The sequence below is a fragment of the Apium graveolens genome, chromosome 3, assembly GCF_009905375.1.
Source record: "Apium graveolens cultivar Ventura chromosome 3, ASM990537v1, whole genome shotgun sequence".
Lineage (NCBI taxonomy): Eukaryota > Viridiplantae > Streptophyta > Magnoliopsida > Apiales > Apiaceae > Apium > Apium graveolens.
Window position 1 is genome coordinate 42,145,123 of NC_133649.1, and position 17,461 is coordinate 42,162,583.

The following is a 17,461-nucleotide window of genomic DNA, read 5'->3' on the forward strand; positions in this document are numbered from 1 at the left end:
TACGCGCAAGGCAAGTTTTTCCCTATTCTAAATTCAGAATAGTAGATTATATCACATTTTTCTATAACAGTTACCGTTGATAATTCTTGTTCATATACACTGTTACACAATTATTGAATCTTGTTTCTATTTCTTTTCGATTCTTGATTTCTCCCAATTTATTGAACCCTTTATTCATTTTACTATACTTTTACCCTTGTTACATATACTCGGATATATCCCGATGTTGGGATACATGAAAAGCATTCTGATTGTTTCGGATGCTTAGCTTTGGACTGGATGGTTACGATACGGGTTGGGTTTTACCCAGACCTTTAATTAATAGGCCATAGTTGCCTGAGTACTCCTTATGTTGGTTGGGTCTATGCAGTTGGGTATAGATCCGCACTGTATCCTGACTGATCAGCAGGTTATAGTGCATATGTTGGTTCTTGTTTCCAGTCTTGTTCATTTGGCACTCGCCAGTGTTGGTAAATTATTATCCTATACAGATTCAGATGGTTGTTCAAACCAGCAGCTTATTGGTTCACTCATTCTTCTCTCTTTATACTACATATATATTGTTGCAGGCTTGTTGAGAAATTTTGGCTCATCCTCTTTTATTGTTATTCCTATTATTTTACAATTAAGGTAGAGAATGAAACCCATCAGGACCCGTGTAGTCAAGAAGCGAGTCAAGCAGCAGGACCCTCTTATACCAAGAGTGTTCCTTCCTATCCCCGAAGAGAGTTTTGAGTTACCGGATCAGGTGTAACAGGATAAATAGTATTATGGTTTGAATAAAGGTTTTGTGTAGTTTGAATAAAGGTTGTGTGGTGAGAATGTAGATAGAATAAAGTTTTGTAACAAAGAGAGTTCTTGAGACAAATTATTTTAGTTGGGTTTGTAATTAAGTTAGTGTGTGGTTCTTGTTTTCAACTCTTAACCTTAAAAGATCCTGAGTAGCAGGAGTTCGGGGTAATTATCATATTTATATTCCGCTTGTGCAGGTTTAGTTGGTAGTTGTTATTAGTAATGCCCCAAATCTATACCCCGGATTTGGAGGGTGTTATAGTTGGCATCAGAGCTTAGGTTTTAACCCTTGAAAATAAGGACATTAGGATTAAGATAAGATAGGAAGATCATATAGGATAGAAGTAGGAGTGTTAGGATTGTTTGTTTATGTGATTAGATGTTATGAGTTTTAGGATTGTGATTTGATTGTTCTTGAGTTATTATTGTTATGTATATTAGATGGCTTCTTTATCATCGTCTATGGAGCGGACCGAGACAGATCCAGTGATTGCACCAGTAGTGGCTCCAGTGTCAGAGCAGATCTTTCCTCCATTGCCACCACCTCCACCATTGCCACCTAGACCAGCACCAGAGATACCTCCTCCACCAGAGATACCAGATTTTGATGATTATTTTCCATATTTTGAGCCAGAGATACCAGATTTTCCACCACTAGAGTTCCCGATGTTCGATATTCCTGACATGGTTGATATTCCGCAGTGGGAGGATCTAGAGCCCCAGATTCCTATGCCACCAGTCGAGATTCCAGAGATTCCACCGAATGGAGCCTGAGGCAGATCCACTAGTGTATGCACCTATGGAGCAGCCTGTCTTATTTCCTGCCCCGCTAGCTATCTATGCCCCTGTTCCCGGGGTATATCAGTTTCCAAAGCCGGAGTTCATGGATGAGGTAGTAGTAGATGAGCCATTACCTTCTCGAGGTTCCCGCACGGATCTTCATGAGCATCATATAGTTACATATCAGCGTTTTCAGGTAGAGAGAGAGGAGAAGATTAGATGGAAAAACCAATACAGGGAGATCCTTGGATTGTTTGAGACACAGACGGATGGTCCCGTTCAAGCACTTCACCCAGACTACATATTGAGAGAAAGGCTACGTCAGATTCACAGAGATAGTTCTCAGAGGCTTACTGATCTGAGGTAGCAGGATATTAGTGCAGAGGCAGCATACCGCAGGGCGATGGGACTTACAGAGGCAGTGTTAGAGGCGTTGCAGGAGGAGCTAAGCCATGTGCCACCAGGATTCTGATATTAGCAGATGGAGGAGTGTTGTATCTTGTATATTTTTGTAGATAGAGGTAGCATAGTATTGTATGACTAGTTTGTATGAGTATAGCTACTAGTTTTGACTGATAGCAGTAGTAGTATGACTGACATATCATAGACTTTTGTATCAAGCATTGACACCTGCAGCTGGTGTCCTATCCATATATATATATGAGATGGACTTTTTCACGTTTTCTTTATTTCCCAGTCATTTAAGCATTTACATTTAATACATTATTTTACCATTACATATTTTAAAAATGTTGTTTTATCTAAGCATGTTGTACTCTTTATGTTTTCAAAAATTTTAAAATTATTTTAAAAAGGATTTATTTACACATCGCACTGTTTTATTTATTTAGATATTTAATAAATTGTTTTATTTCCCCATATCCACTGTTTTAACGTTGTTTTAATATTATAAAGATTGTTTCCATTATATATACCTGTTTAGTATCCTATTATTAAGAGAACCCATTGTTTTATTATCAGAAAAATGGCACCTAAAAGAAAGGCACGACCCGACTCATCTAATGGAAATACCGAGGGCCAAAACGATAATAACCAGATGGATCAGATGTTCCATCTCATGCAACAGCAGATGCTGATGATGCAACAACAAATGCAGCAGCAACAGCAGCAGTTCCAACAACAGATGTTACAGCAAGCCGCTCATCCAGGACATCAAGTACCTTCAGCAGCACCTGTAGTTACTTTCAAGCAATTCCAATCGGTAAAGCCTCTAGAATTTACCGGTTCCACATATCCTACAAAGGCGAGAGCTTGGCTGAAGGAGATAGAAAAAGCTTTTGCATTGGTGAAAGTTAAGGAAGAACAGAAGACGGACTTTGCTAGCTACTTTCTGAAAGGCGAAGCCAATTACTGGTGGGAATCGAAGAAAGCTTTAGAAGGGGAAGGTGTGGTGACCTGGGATAGATTCACTGATCTTTTTCTGGAGAAATATTTTCCTCTGAGGGGTCCTCCTCATCCTCCTCCATCTCAGGCTCCTCCTGATCCTCAACATCTAGCAGTGCCTCATCATGTTCACGCTCGAACATCTCAGGGTCCTCTATCTCAGGCGCCTACACATTAAACGAGCTAAGTTACTATCATGATACTTATAAGGGTTCCCGTAAGGGTTTTAACTGTCAGCACTACTTTAAGTAGTTCGACCTTGAACTTGGCAAGAGTTCTTATTATCTTTGTGAGTTTGTTATTATATCGTCGCATCATCTCTGAGGTTTATAACGCTTAGCTCTGATACCATTTTTGTAACACCCCCAGATCCGGGGTCGGGGATCCGGGTCGTCACGGTCTTTCTTTCCACAATATCACTTCACTTAATTAATAATAAATAACCTTATGCTGTGACCCCACACTAACACACACACCACAACCCATTATAGTCTCAGAGATGAAATTGAAATAAGTACAAGTCTTTGAATCCACAATTTAAAAGTTATTAAAACCCAAAATGATTACTTGATAAATTTACAGTTAATTGCCATTATCTGCCACAAGTTATAATTATACATAATTGATTCTTAAAAGTAGATGGTCTGATCTACAAATAGATCTACCTCTGCAGCTATAGCAGCTACAACATCATCGGGAAGACGCGGGACGCTTCCCACGCGCTTGCGCTGGGTCTGCTGGAGTCTGGCCATCTTTCCTAACTGTTGTTGTGTGATGAAGAAATAAAGCAAGAGTGAGCCTTACAGCTCGCAAGATAATATATAGTGATAACAATAATATAAGTATTTGAATGGATACTTACTAGAATCTTTTATCATGCGTAAGATAATTACTTACTAGATATAAGTAAAAACAAGGGATGAAGTTACCAAATACTTTACTATACTTATATCATTTAAAAAGCTGCTTGAACTACCACTGTTCAAAGTATAATGAGCTTTCAACAGCTCATCAGATAGATGAGACTACAAGACAAGATTTGAATAGATTAAATCTTTGAAATATTATTAAAGGAAATGAAGTTATGATATACTTCATTAAGTTCTGATATATATATATATATATATATATATATATATATATCCACATATACATCTTCTTTATACAATTTCCTGAAAACCTCTGTCCTGTAAAGTATGAACAGAATTGCAATATCCAATAAATTTGGAAAGGAAAAGAATTTGGCATAAACCAGATATCTTGCTGATCAGGCAAAGATACCCATAAGTAACCTTTTCTACTAGTAGATGGACGAATTCCCCACTGGTCATCACTCTGGTCGTAATAGGACCTTATGCTGGACTGCCACTCAGCCACTTATGCATTTGATGGACTCCCACTGAGCCACTTACACTATCATGGACGCCCACTGAGCCCATGTTGCTTATGCCGACTTAATAGATGGACTTACTTCCCGAACGTTGGGTAAGTAATCAATTCATTTACCAAAACTGCAACCGTGTTGCGAATATAAAATACACCACAGAGCCGGATCCCTCAGGTTTTGAGCGAGTATTTAAATCCCCTTAAAAAGGAAGATCTTAAATATAAAAATGAGTTTTGGGATCCGCTCTAACTTTTAAAAATCATTTTGAAGACTCGAAAACACTTTAAAGAGTCCACTCCATTTCCATTCGAGAATCTCCAGGGGTCGTAAGAGTCCACTGGGTCTCTGGTGCTCTGCCTTTACCCTTTGGCAAGTCAAACATTTGCTTACCCATTCTGCTACGTCCCTCTTCATGTTGGGCCACCAGTAATATTCCTTCAAATCCCTATACATCTTGGTACTTCCCGGGTGAATGGAATACCTTGAACTATGGCTTTCATCCAATATCTCATCTTTAAGTTCTTGAACATTCGGAACCCAAATCCTGTAGGAGTACCTCATTATCCCTTTATCATCTTTCTCAGTATGGATCTCCTCTCCAGTCATTGACTCTCTGCCTTCATTCATTATTTTCTCCTGGCACAATCTGATCTTTTCCAATAACTCGGGCTGCATTGAGATCTCAAAAAGCTTTTCAGTTCCGGTTCCGGTTACCTTTACTTCTATTTCCATTTTCTCAAAATCCCTTATCAATTCTTCCGAAGTCGTTATCATTCTGAGTCTTTCCTTTCTACTAAGGGCATCAGCCACCAAATTGGCTTTCCCTGGATGATAAAGAATCTCACAATCATAGTCCTTGATTAGTTCTAACCATCTCCTCTGGCGCATGTTGAGCTCTTTCTGCGTAAATATGTACTTGAGGCTCTTATGGTCTGTGAAAATCTCGCACTTCTCTCCATACAAGTAGTGCCTCCAAATTTTTAAGGCAAATACTATTGCCGCGAGCTCAAGGTCATGAGTAGGATATCTAACCTCGTATTCCTTCAATTGCCTCGACGCATACGCAATCACTTTACCGTGCTGCATAAGCACACATCCTAATCCTTTGTGCGACGCGTCACTATATATCACAAAATCTCCTTTTCCGTCCGGCAATGCCAATACCGGAGCCGTTATCAACCTTTTCTTTAATTCCTGAAAACTGTTCTCGCATTTCTCCATCCATTCAAACTTCTCTGTCTTACGAGTAAGTCGTGTCAAAGGGGCTGCGATCTTCGCAAAGTCCTGTACAAATCTACGATAGTAACCGGCCAATCCTATAAAACTCCTTACCTCTGTGGGTGTGGTTGGCCTTTCCCAATTTGAGACCGCCTCTATCTTGGAGGGGTCGACCAATACTCCTTCTTTATTGATCACATGTCCTAAAAACTGTACTTCATTCCGCCAGAATTCACACTTCGAGAATTTGGCATATAACTGTTCCTCTCTGAGTATTCCTAGAGCTATCCTCAAATGCTCTGCATGTTCTGTCTCAGTCCTTGAGTAGATCAAAATATCATCGATAAAAACTATCACACATTTGTCCAAGTACTTCTTAAATACTCTATTCATTAAATCCATGAAAGCCGCTGGGGCGTTGGTTAATCCAAAGGACATTACCAAGAACTCATAATGCCCATACCTGGTACGGAACGCTGTCTTGGAAATATCTTCGGGTTTAATCTTTAGTTGGTGATATCCAGTTCTCAGGTCGATCTTGGAAAAATAAACAGCATCCTTTAGCTGGTCGAACAGATCGTCTATTCTAGGTAATGGGTACCTGTTCTTTATGGTTAGCTTGTTCAACTCTCGATAGTCTATGCACAGCCTCATGCTCCCATCTTTCTTCTTAACAAATAAAACTGGTGCTCCCCATGGAGACACACTGGGTCTTATCATACCCTTATCCAAGAGTTCCTGCAATTGGATAGCTAATTCCTTCATTTCTAACGGGGCTAACCGGTAAGGTGCTTTTGAAACTGGCACCGTCCCTGGGGCCAACTCAATAGCAAATTCAATCACTCTATCGGGTGGTAATCCCGGAAGGTTTTGTGGGAATACATCTTTAAATTCGTTGACTACTGGAATATCTTGTAAGTTGGGCACCTCCTTCTGCGTGTCCACCACATAGGCTAGGTAGGCCTCATTTCCTTTTCGTAGCATCCTTTTAGCCTGGGCCATGGTCAAAAAATTCTGCGTCTGCCTCTTTCCTCTAAATATAACTTCTTTCTTCCCTGGGACATTTAGCTTAACTTTCTTCCCTTTACAGTCTATCTGAGCATCATTGCTAGATAGCCAGTCCATTCCCAAAATTACATCAAACTCCCCTAATTTAAAAGGAATCAGATCAACACTAAAGGATTGCTCCCCTATGCCTATCTCACAGGCGGGGTGAATCTGGTTAACAGGAATAATTTCATGATTGGCTATTTCTACTTGCAAGGGTTCTATCAAGGGTTCAGCCTTAAGTCTTAACTTACGCGCAAAGTCCTTTGATATAAAAGATTTAGCTGCTCCCGAATCAAATAAAACATTTGCACTGACTGAATTTAGAGAAAGGGTACCTGCTATCACATCTGAATCTTTCATAGCATCCTGAACTGTCATGTTGAAAGTCCTCGCAGTAGGTGGCTTATTAGAAGCAGCCCTGCTTGCTCCCGAAGCTGCTGGTTTGTTCATTGGGCATTCCCTCTTCCAATGACCTGGGCGTCCACACTGATGACAAGTGGTGGTTGAAATGACGGCAGGGGTTGATGATGGGCACTTAGTTGAATAGTGGCCTTCCCGACCGCACTTAAAGCAGGTTACTGGCTTTCCTTTACACTCCCTAGTGTTATTCCTTCCACATATGTTACAGGATGGCAATGGGGGTCGAGACTGGTTGAAATAGGACATTCTTGATTTCTGGCCGCCCTGGCTCACACTCACACTCACACTCATTGGCCGCTTAAACCCAGTGTTCCTTCCTGGTAGGGACACTGCTCCTCGATTAAATCTAGTTGGGAAGCTCCTTCCTGCGGAACCTCCACCCATGCTCATACTTTTCCTCTTTATTCCTTTCTTCTCTCTTTCCTTCTGCATCTGTTCACTTCCGACTTCTACAATCGTTGCCTTTTGCACCAGAGTGGCATAGTCCGTAAGCTCAAGGATTGCCACCCTATTCTGAATCCACAATTTCAGTCCCTGCTGAAACCTCCTAGCTTTCTTTTCCTCGGTGCTCACAAACTCCGGCACAAACCTTGATAACTCAGTAAATTTCGCTTCGTACTCTGCTACAGACAAGTTATTCTGCTTTAGCTCCAAGAACTTGAGCTCCATCTGGTTTTCCATAAACCTCGGGAAATACTTTCCCAGAAACAACTGACTAAATCTCTCCCAGGTTATAATAGCATCTGCCTCCATGTTTTTCTTGGCCTCCCACCAGTAGTTAGCTTCTCCTTTCAGAAGGTAGGTAGCAAATACAGTTTTCTGTGCCTCATCGGTACTCAAGATCTCAAAGGATTTCTCCATTTCCTTTAACCATGCCCTTGCCTCAACTGGGTCGGCTGATCCGTGGAACTCAGGGGGCTTAAGGGACTTAAAAGCCCTGAAAGAGTTTGCCACAGTATTGTTATTTCCTTGAGGGGGTGGGTTGGGTTGACGTTCCAAATTCTGCCTTAGGAGTTGCATGAACTGGCCCATGGGATCCATGCCTGGGTTTGGTACTGGTTGCTCAACCTCGGTTTCTCCTTCTTCAGCCTCTATCTCAAATCCCTCAACATCATATGTTTCCTCTTCCTCTTCATACAGGGAGTCATCCGGTTCCACATAATCCTCTTCCTGGTTCCTATCATCCTGGTTATGGCTTCCCTGGTCCTCAGATCCAGGGTTCGCCCTAGTTCCAATCTTTCTTGGCGGCATGATTCTGATAATGAAAAAAAAAAAATTATTGGGAAATTCAACGTTAGGTCACAATGATATACAACATTGTGCCTTGCACAACTCTTATAATGGGGAGAACGTATATCGCAATTCTATTATTTTAAGAAAGTTCTAATACGAAGTGCAGTAATAATAATGATAAAAACAGTGATCCCGTCACTAATGAACTGAACCAAAGGAAATAAATATATACATAATGCGAGAAATACATAGTTTGATCTGGTCAAAAGTACAACAGTGCTACAGTCATCTGTCCCAAAAGTGATACACAAGAGTCTATCTGTCTAGTCAGAAAAAGGGATGCTATATACAAGTCAACTATCCCGGAAAATTGGCTCTTACTAAGGCCTCGACTAACTAGACAACTAGACTATTCCATCATCAATCCTGAATCACACACCGGAGCGGGTCAGCTCCCATACCCTTTCCATCGCACGACGGAAGATATAGTCGGCCTGCCGCCTGGAGATCCTACCATGCCTGTCCCCCTGGAGCGATCTGAGCCTCGCTCGGGATGTGAGTTCTATCCCCGTAAGCTCCCTCCTCAAGGATCGGGGTATAGAAGCCCTAGTCTCATAAGCTCGGGTACGCCTACCCGCCCTCTCTGCATCCAACTCCCTCCTGGCCTCATCTAGTCGGCCCTCGGCAACAGCCACTCGGGTCCTCAGAACATCCTGAACATATCCATGAGCTAACGAAGACTTCCTGTGGGCAGGGTCAAGAGGTGGTGAATCCGGAGCCGCTGAGGGTGCCTCTTCTGTTTGCCTAGGCACGGAAGTATGGGTCTCTGAGCTGTCATCATCGGGAATCCAGGATAGTGGTGGAGGGGTAGGGGCTCTGACCACCGGAAGTGTGGGTAATGGGGTACCAGCATACACTACCATAGGTCCAACACGCTCCTCAGCTACTGGGACCTCATCCGGGTCCTCCTCATCTGGAATAGTAATAACCTCTGTCTCTGACTCCTCTGAGGGGTCCTCCTCATCTGAAATAGCAATGACCTCCGTCTCTGACTCCTCTGAGGGGTCCTCCTCATCCTCCTCCATCTCAGGCTCCTCCTGATCCTCAACATCTAGCAGTGCCTCATCATGTTCACGCTCGAACATCTCAGGGTCCTCTATCTCAGGCGCCTACACATTAAACGAGCTAAGTTACTATCATGATACTTATAAGGGTTCCCGTAAGGGTTTTAACTGTCAGCACTACTTTAAGTAGTCCGACCATGAACTTGGCAAGAGTTCTTATTATCTTTGTGAGTTTGTTATTATATCGTCGCATCATCTCTGAGGTTTATAACGCTTAGCTCTGATACCATTTCTGTAACACCCCCAGATCCGGGGTCGGGGATCCGGGTCGTCACGGTCTTTCTTTCCACAATATCACTTCACTTAATTAATAATAAATAACCTTATGCTGTGACCCCACACTAACACACACACCACAACCCGTTATAGTCTCAGAGATGAAATTGAAATAAGTACAAGTCTTTGAATCCACAATTTAAAAGTTATTACAACCCAAAATGATTACTTGATAAATTTACAGTTAATTGCCATTATCTGCCACAAGTTATAATTATACATAATTGATTCTCAAAAGTAGATGGTTTGATCTACAAATAGATCTACCTCTGCAGCTATAGCAGCTACAACATCATCGGGAAGACGCGGGACGCTTCCCACGCGCTTGCGCTGGGTCTGCTGGAGTCTGGCCATCTTTCCTAACTGTTGTTGTGTGATGAAGAAATAAAGCAAGAGTGAGCCTTACAGCTCGCAAGATAATATATAGTGATAACAATAATATAAGTATCTAAATGGATACTTACTAGAATCTTTTATCATGCGTAAGATAATTACTTACTAGATATAAGTAAAAACAAGGGATGAAGTTACCAAATACTTCACTATACTTATATCATTTAAAAAGCTGCTTGAACTACCACTGTTCAAAGTATAATGAGCTTTCAACAGCTCATCAGATAGATGAGACTACAAGACAAGATTTGAATAGATTAAATCTTTGAAATATTATTAAAGGAAATGAAGTTATGATATACTTCATTAAGTTCTGATATATATATATATCCACATATACATCTTCTTTATACAATTTCCTGAAAACCTCTGTCATGTAAAGTATGAACAGAATTGCAATATCCAATAAATTTGGAAAGGAAAAGAATTTGGCATAAACCAGATATCTTGCTGATCAGGCAAAGATACCCATAAGTTACCTTTTCTACTAGTAGATGGACGAATTCCCCACTGGTCATCACCCTGGTCGTAATAGGACCTTATGCTGGACTGCCACTCAGCCACTTATGCATTTGATGGACTCCCACTGAGCCACTTACACTATCATGGACGCCCACTGAGCCCATGTTGCTTATGCCGACTCAATAGATGGACTTACTTCCCGAACGTTGGGTAAGTAATCAATTCATTTACCAAAACTGCAACCGTGTTGCGAATATAAAATACACCACAGAGCCGGATCCCTCAGGTTTTGAGCGAGTATTTAAATCCCCTTAAAAAGGAAGATCTTAAATATAAAAATGAGTTTTGGGATCCGCTCTAACTTTTAAAAATCATTTTGAAGACTCGAAAACACTTTAAAGAGTGTTTGGAGTAAAGCTGATTTAATGAAGTAAATCAGTCCCCAGAATATTTAGAAAATGTCTGAATATTATTATTTAAATAATATTCCCATAAAGAATAATCTTTATAAAAATAATTGAAGTAGAAATATTAAAACTTATACTTGAAACGAGTATTAAATAACCAAAGATATACTTATATGAAAGTACTATCTTTATTTGAATAATCGAAAATAAGTTTGATTATTGACACCTTATTCTTTAATAAAATAAAGAATATATCTCAGCAAATAATCGGAGTCATAGATCCTCAAATGAATATTCAAATAATATTCATTAAATAATATAAACTGAGTCACAAGCCCTCGAATGAATATTCAAATAATATTCAAATAATAAAATAAAAGGAGTCATAAGTCCTCGAATGAATATTCAAAATAATATTCATTTAATATAAAGGAGTCATAAGCCTTCGAATAATATTCGAAATAATATTCAATAATAAAATAAAGTTAAAGTTATCGGATAAACCTTATTCGATTAATAGTTTTGAAAACTATGACCATATATATATATATATAAGTATATATATATATATTCATATCCATATATACAAAATCTACTCGGGATCCTCGACTCCCGGTTTTAGAAAATATTTTCACCTTTGGGTCCCTATACTAAGGGTATATGCAAATTACCGCTATCCTCTAGCATAGGTATTATCAACTGAATCAACAGATATATATGAAAAGAATACGAAACAGGCATGCATATATATATATACCATAGCAGCATGCTTCAATATATTGCAACATTTGCTAATTAACCAACATGCATCTATCGCAAGATAATGCAAATACATATATACATCACAACAACAGTTATAACGGGTAGAAAACTTGTCTGAGCGACTTGGGGTGATAAAAGGCTCGGGACGAGTCTGGTAACCTATAAACAACAAGTAAGTTGGAATTAAACCAAAGTCACTTGTAAATCTATACTTTAACTAACTTAGACTCTAACGCTTGTTTTGCGCTTACTGACTCGCTTAAGTCACTCGGGTACCCTCGGCTCCACCATTTTTAATAATTTAACCTTTACGAGTTTTAAGGCGATTCCTTCGCGAGTGTCTTACCAACTGCCTAACACACTTACCATAAATGTTTCATACATTAATTAACCCTTTTTGGTCTTTAACCTATGTTTCAAAGTAAGGCGAGGGGAAAAGTTTCGTTCGCGAAACGCCGTTACATGAAACTGTCGTTTCTCCTAAACCGTGCATCGGAATCGAACGAACTACATATCAAAACGAAGCTCGTAACATGAGCTATCTAAACATGGAAATGGTCATAATCTAGCAGGGGGTTCTCGGGTCCTAATGTTATGCACAAAAACAGTCTAAAGAAAATCGGACGTTACGACGGCTATGTTTACGCGATTTTCCAATTTTAAACCATTCAAAACCAACCCAATTCAACCTCAAATCCAACATACAACCCACATCCATCCTTATCACATCATAACAACCCCAACCAATTCAATTTTAACATTCATACTTATGCCTAAGCTTAACTTTAACCATACTTAAGTTCTTTTAATCAAAACAACAACATTTACCATTCCATTTCAATACCATTTCAATCCCAAACTCTAAATCACCAACATCAAGCTACAATATCATTCTACTAATCAAAATCATCTTATAATACATAGGAATCTAGGGTTTGGAGATGATATACCTTCCTTGAAGTGGTGGGAGTAGCTAGGAAGCCTTAAGAAGCTTTGAGAAGTCTTAGGAATGCTTGGATCTTCAAGGAAAACAAGAAAATTTTCAAGTTAAAAACTTGAAAACACTATTCATTGTCTTCTTCTTTGATTAAATGAAGAAGATTGAGAAGGAATTGATGGCTTAAACTCATGATATAGCCCTAACTAAGCATGAAGATGATTAGGGAATTAACTCACCAATTTAGGAAGCTTGGATCTTTGATTTTGAATTTTCTTGCCTTTTGCAATAGTAAAAAGCCGAGAGCTCTCAAGAACAATGCCTTGGTTTCTTTTTGATTTTGATGAAGAATGAATTTGCTTGGCTTGGTTGATTTGTTTTTGTGTTTGATTTAGTCAATTACCTATTTGCCCTTGATTTTGTGTGGTTAAAAAGCCACCACATCTCCTTCCTTCCCATGTCATGCCTATGTCATGTTGTGATGTCATCCTTCCCTCTTTGTCCTCCTCTCATTGGTTGGGTGACATCACTCACTCTAATCCCTTTGATTAACTTCCTAATTGTTTGCCTAATGATCGCTGATCTGCTATACGGTTCGCTTAACTTTCATTCTCGTTTATCGTTTGAAGGATCATACCCGGGATCTTATTACTTAGGTTCCCTTAACCTTTCCCAATACATTATATTCCTTTTTATGATCCTCTATTATAATCCTTTAATTTAAATCCTTTTTATCCTGTTACCTTATACTCAATTCTCTCCGTATCTAGTGGATTTCCGGGAAAAACCAAAGTGTTCGGAATTGGATTCTGACGATCTTTACATACACTCATATACCGTATAGAGTACTAATAAAATCTCAGAATATCCATAACAGAACCTCTACATAGTGTGGCATGAAAAGTTTTCTCATTCAGCTAAAACACTATTCACAAGGGTTACAAAAAGTTGAAAATTTTGGGGGTTATTACACCAAGGATGTCAAGCTTACTTAGCTTATGTATTGGATACTGATAAAGAAAGTCCGAAGATCGAAGATATTCCTATAGTGTGTGAGTTTCCCGATGTCTTTCCAGATGAACTTCCAGGACTTCCACCAGATCAAGAAATCGAGTTCACTATTGATTTGGCACCAGGGACTGAACCAATTTCGAAAACTCCATATCGAATGACACCTGTTGAAATGAAGGAATTAGCAAAGCAGTTGCAAGAACTTCTCGACAAAGGAATTATAAGGCCAAGTGTATCCCCATGGGGCGCACCAGTTTTGTTCGTGAAAAAGAAGGACGGTAGCATGCGACTGTGTATTGATTATCGTGAGCTGAACAAGTTAACTATCAAGAATAAATATCCTTTGCCTCGCATTGATGACTTATTTGATCAGCTGAAAGGAGCAGCATGGTTTCCGAAAATTGACTTACGATCAGGTTATCATCAGTTAAAGATCAAGATAGAAGATATTCCAAAGACGGCATTCAGAACGAGGTACGGACATTATGAATTTCTTGTGATGGCTTTTGGACTGATGAATGCACCTACATCGTTTATGGATTTGATGAATCGAGTATTCAAGAAGTACTTGGATAAGTTTATCATTATATTTATTGATGACATCTTGATTTATTCAAAGACGGAAGAAGAACATGTAGCACACTTAAGAACGACATTGGAGACGTTACGAAAGGAACAGCTTTATGCAAAATTTTCAAAATGTGAATTTTGGCTAAAAGAAGTACAGTTTCTAGGACATATCATTAGTATGGAAGGAATCCAAGTGGACTCAGCAAAGATTGAAGTTATTCTAAATTGGGAAAAACCAAAGACGCCAACAGAAGTCAGAAGTTTCTTGGGATTAGCTGGTTATTACAGAAGATTCGTTAAAGATTTTGCAAAGATAGCCACACCATTGACGAAGTTGACGCGAGAGAATTAAAAGTTCGAATGGAACGAGAAATATGAAGCAAGTTTCCAAGAATTGAAGAATCGACTAGTAACTGCACCTGTGCTTGTGTTACCTGATGATCAAGGAGACTTTGTCATATACAACGATGCTTCGTATCGAGGACTTGGATGTGTTTTGATGCAACATGGAAACGTGATCGTATATGCCTCCAGATAGTTAAAGTCGCATGAACAAAAATATCCGACGCACGATCTCGAGCTAGCAGCAATTGTGTTCGCATTGAAGCTTTGGAGAAATTATTTATACGGCGAAAGATGTGAGATTTATACGGACCATAAAAGTTTGAAGTACATTTTCACCCAGAAGGAACTCAATATGCGACATCGACGTTGGCTAGAGTTAATCAAGAATTACGATGTTTCAATCAATTATCATCCAGGCAAGGCCAATGTAGTAGCAGATGCGTTAAGTCGAAAGGAACGATTGAACCTGTTAACATCTTCAGGGACTTAATCAAGGAATTCGATAAATTGGAGATTGAAGTTCGTGTGCCAGAAAGTTCTACCGAAATGATTTACGCTATGACTTTTCAGCCAGAACTATTGGAAAAAATAAGAAGGTGTCAGGAAGAAGTAATGGACCAGGATATTGATAATTTGACAGGAGAAGAGATTACCAGTCAGAAGGATACTAAAGGAATTTTTCGTGTTGCTTCAAGGATCTGGATACCTAACGTACCGGAATTAAAAGCGGAAATTTTGCAAGATGCTCATAGTTCAAGATATTCGATTCATCCCGGAAGCACAAAGATGTACAGAGACCTGAAGAAAAACTTTTGGTGGCCAAATATGAAGAAAGAGATAACGGAATGGGTCAGCAAGTGTTATACGTGCCAAAGAGTGAAAGCTGAACATTAACACCCGAGCGGACTACTACAGCCACTAGATATTCCAGAATGGAAATGGGAACACTTAGCTATGGATTTTGTAGTAGGACTTCCAAGGACGAAAGCAAATCATGATGCAATTTGGGTCATTATTGATCGATTGACGAAATCAGCACATTTTCTTCCGATTAACGAAAGATTTTCACTGGACAAGTTGGTGCACTTATATCTCAAGGAAATTATAATGCGTCATGGAGTACCCGTATCGATTGTATTGGATCGAGATCCCCATTTCAATTCGAGATTTTGAAGACAATTCCAAGAATGTCTAGGAACAAAGTTGAACATGAGTACTGCTTATCATCCACAAACGGACGGGCAAAGCGAAAGGACAATCCAAACAATTGAAGATATGCTACGTGTATGCGCAATAGACTTTGAAGGCAATTGGGACGAGCACCTACCGCTAGTGGAATTTTCCTACAATAACAGCCATCAAGCGAGTATCGGAATGCCACCATATGAAGCCCTATATGGAAGAAAATGCGGATCGCCTACATGTTGGGAGGAAGTTGGAGAACACAAGATTTTAGGTCCAGAACTGATTCAGCAGACCAAGGAAAAAGTAGAACTTATCCGCAAATGACTTGAAGCAGCACAAAATCGACAACGTAAATATGCAGATCAATCCAGAAAAGATATGGACTACCAGGAAGGGGAACATGTACTACTAAAGGTATCACCATGGAAGAGACTAACCAGGTTTGGCAACAAAGGTAAATCGAAACCTCGCTACGTCGGACCATTTGAAATTTTGAAGAAAATTGGGAAGGTTGCATACGAGTTAGCTTTACCACCCCATATGCAGCATATTCACAACGTATTTCATGTATCTATGCTTAAGAAGTACAACCCTGATACAAAGCATATAATAGAATATGAGCCAATAGAACTTCGGGCAGATTTGTCGTATGTAGAGCAGCCGATAAGAATTCTAGATCGGCAATAAAGGGTACTAAGAAATAAGTCTGTATCATTAGTGAGAGTTTTGTGGAGAAACCCAGTGGTTGAAGAATCAACCTGGGAGCTCGAGAGTGAAATGTTAGAAATGTATCCTCAGTTATTTTCCTAGTATGATTCTGAGGACAGAATCCTGTTAAGGGGGGAAGAATGTAACGACCGAGAAATTACGCTTGTATTATATCATAATAAAGATAAATTATGTGTATTATTATGTGATTAAATGTGTTGAGTCATTAAACCCTAACTGCTATATGTTACGTGTTGACTGTTTTGATCCAAACGTGTTTTGGATATTTATTGAGTGTTTTATCGTAAGTTATATATTTTATATCAAAACCCATACAGCTCAAAACCATGTTTTAAAAGCCCGTATTTCAAACAATCATTGGCCCTATTTTTCCAAAAACAACCTGTACCATATCGCTATTCTGAACCCCTAGACGTTTTACAAATTTACCTTTTTCGCGAAAAACGACTTTTCAGGATCCCTTCGGGTACCAGAAACCCCACAAAAATCACATTTTTATTTTTATATGATCATGAAATTATCATACATTATTTTTCCTTGCATTTTTTGTAATATTCATAATTTTGGAAAATTTTGAAATTAATTTTGTATTTATTGGAAATTTAAAAATTCATTATTAATACCCAAAAATTATAAAAATTGGGGCCAAATATTTTTTTTAGGAGTGTAATTAGCCCCTTAATTTTATTTAGGGGTATTATTTTCATAAATATAAATAGTTGATTTACTGTTAATTAATTAGTTAATTATAATAAAAAAATCAGAAAATTCAGAAAAATCAAGAACTAGGGTTTGTTGGTGAAGAACAGGGCAGAAATTCAATCGCAGATTTGAAGGTGATTCCGACAACCAAATCAAACTTGAAGCTCGTGATTTGTAGTTTCTGTTTATGTAATTACTTTTGTTGATTGTTGAGTCAATTTTAATTTCGTATTTTCGGATTATTTCTTGAATTCGGGTTTTGTGATGGAGTAGT